The following is a 3,336-nucleotide window of genomic DNA, read 5'->3' on the forward strand; positions in this document are numbered from 1 at the left end:
TTAAATAATTCAAATTAAACTTTTAATCACAAAACTTAAATTTCAAAACTTGAGGACAAGTTTTGAACTTTTCAAAACATAAAGGATCAAATAGCAAATAATAAAAATTAACTAATTAATTTAATGATTATCTAGATTTGACCTAGTCAATATTACTTGCAAGACAATTCACCAATTAAGTCAAATAATCAATTATTATCAAATAAGGAAATTATTATTTAGAAAAATGGTAATTATCTTTTGTTTTGTCAAGGATATGGTCAAACATGTTGTAAAATTCGGATTTTATTGACCCAAAACGATTTAGGTAAGAATCCTTAAGCAAAACAGCAAGAAATCCCGAAAATTACTCTGACAGACGCTCCGACTCGCCGAGTCCCATTATGGACTCGTCGAGTTCATACGACTCGTCGAGTCCACAATGGGGCTCGCCGAGTCTGTCAGTCAGAGGCAGAAAAAATCGATTTTTCATGGCTTGAACAATTAAACAAAGCATCAATTCAATAGAAATCAACCAAAGCTCTGATACCACTGATGGGTTTGAGCCATAAGAACTTTCCTATGTGCACATGCAAACCCTAATGCTTGGATCTAGGTTTCTCTAATTGAACATGCAATGTATCCAAGACTTGCAAACCTTATGTCTAGTGTAAACAATTCAAATTGATACAAGAATTCAGATCTAGATTATTACCTTTAGTTTCTTGCTTGAATCTTCTTGTTCTTGGAGCTTAGAACCTATCTAATAACACAACCTATCTAAAATCCACTCTTTTGCCTATAAATTAATGTATTTCTACATCTAATTTTCTAAACAATGGTTTATATTGAATCCCACGGAACGGTAAAAATGGGTGTTATAGATATAAACACAACACAAAACTGAAAATGAGGCTTGGCAGCAACCGCACCGCGACCAGCTATGGTTCGCACTGCGGGAACAAGAATAAATGCCAAAGTCTAGTTTTTGTTACTCATTTAATCATCCTACTTTCAGTAAAACTCCAAAACAAATCAAATGACTCAAGGACATCAAACATAGGTTATAATACTTCAAAAGAACATAAGAAGGATCACGAATTGGTTTATATCCTTGGAATAACGTTAAAACATCCACAATTTTATAAAAATCATTTTAATCGCCAAAGAGGATAAAATCTCAAAAGTTTAAGGGGTTGCTTGAAAAAGACAATTCCTTTGACTCCATACTTACAATAAACACACCAAAACCACTTCATGAGGGAATTAGGATGTTATAAGAAACTATAACTTGGAACATGACTAAATTCCAAGCTTCATATCCTTAGAAATTTCACTAAGTCACTGACCATTACAACACCATTTATGACACAATATGAAAAATTTATTTCATAATTCTTAAAGGAATTCTTGAATACAAAAACTAGACAAGAGGGTACGTTCAATGTGGAAATTCAAGCTTAGAACATAGTTTCATAATCAACAAAGTTGAAATTCTCAAATTAAAGTAAAGTTTTATTCAACATTTCATAATCTCACCATGAGACAAGGATTGGCACTTCATGAGGGAATAAGGATGTTATAAGAAACTAGAGCTTGGAACATAACTAAATTCCAAGTTTCATATCCTTAGACATTTCACTAACCATTACAACGCCGTTTATGACACAAGATGTATAATTTATTTTATAATTCTTAAAGGAATGCTTGAATACAAAAACTAGATAAAATGATACGTTCAATGTGGTTATTCAAGCTTATAACATAGTTTCATAATCAACAAAGTTAAAAATTTCAAATTAAAGAAAAGTTTTATTCAACATTTCATAAAATAGACCATGAGACAAGGATTGCCAATGGATCATAGATTAGAATGGAAATACATAATTTATACATAACACCAAAATCACATCATTGTTTGGAACCAGTGTTGTAAAACACGTCGAGTTGGCTGATTACTCGGCCAAGTACTCCCTACTCGTCCCCCTACCGAGGCGAGTTAGAGAATCTGAGCACTCCCCGATCGGCCCCTTACTGAATCGAGCAATGTTGTAAAACTTGGCCAACCCGGTGATTAATATGTAAAATATACTTAATGATTTATTATTTAACACACACACACATGTGATTATACTATATATATATATATATATATATATATATATATATATATATATATCTTAAATTTTAAGTAATTATTCACGATGTGAGGCATATATAATTTCCCTAAAAATATTTCTACATAAATTACCGAATCCGAGTACTTCCCGAGTACTCGCTACTCGGTAGTCGGCCGAACAGGTACTGAGTAGCGAGTTCTACAACCAAGTTTGGAACTATGAAACTTGATCTAAAACACTCAGGGTTTGAAAATACCCAAATCATAATACAGAAGCTAAACTTGAATCAAACTCTAGAAATCTCACCATTACTCATGAATTAACAAATGGGTCATGTATTTGAAAGAACATAAGCAATCTAATCACAAGTCCAAGCTTATATCATTGCTTGGAATCAATAATTTGAATCAAAGAACCCTATAAATGAAAATGCCCAAATTATCACCATTAGAACTAGAACTTGATTCAAACATCATGGTATCTAACCATACGCCAAAGGGTTGGCAAATGGATCATTGATTGAAGGGAAATGTACCATCTAACCATAAGCTCAAGCTTATATCATTGCTTGGAGTATCAATTTCAGATTTGAAGATCTAGGGATCGAAAACCTATCAAACATCCTCCAATCTCACAAATCTCATAATCATTTGTTGGTTAGAGCTTGTAGATGGAAAAAAGAGTTAAACCACATCAACAATTTCACATTAACATCACAATTTAACCATAAAAATTAGATTTGAAATCCAACCAAAACCCTAGAACGAATTCAAGGAAAAAAGGGAAAACTACCTCTTTGATGCAAGATGTCAGGATTTGAGCAAGGATTAATCTAACAACTTCAATTATCAAAACACCAAGAAAACTAAGGGAAAATCGATTATGAAGGTGGAAGTGATTATTGGAACGATAGGAGAAGAAAATAGAAGAATAAATGAGAAAATGGATGCACCAAAACACTGATATAGTCTATTCAGCACCAACACCGCGAAGTGACACACAATGAACCGCGGTGCGGACCCCCTGATTTGGAAAAGTTGACATTTTTGGCCATTCTTTCAAAACTCTTTTAAAAAATGGTCCCTAAGCTCACAAAATGCTCATGTTAGCCCGCAAATAGTCATTACTTATCTTAACTTCCACAAAATCAGTCTTATATGATTATTTTGTCAAACCCTCAGATCAAACACAAGTTTCCCTAACTTGACACTTTTAGTCCATAAACCTTAATAGTTTT

The sequence above is a fragment of the Lactuca virosa genome, chromosome 5, assembly GCF_052849685.1.
Source record: "Lactuca virosa cultivar CGN04683 chromosome 5, Lactuca_virosa_CGN04683_v6, whole genome shotgun sequence".
Taxonomy (NCBI): domain Eukaryota; kingdom Viridiplantae; phylum Streptophyta; class Magnoliopsida; order Asterales; family Asteraceae; genus Lactuca; species Lactuca virosa.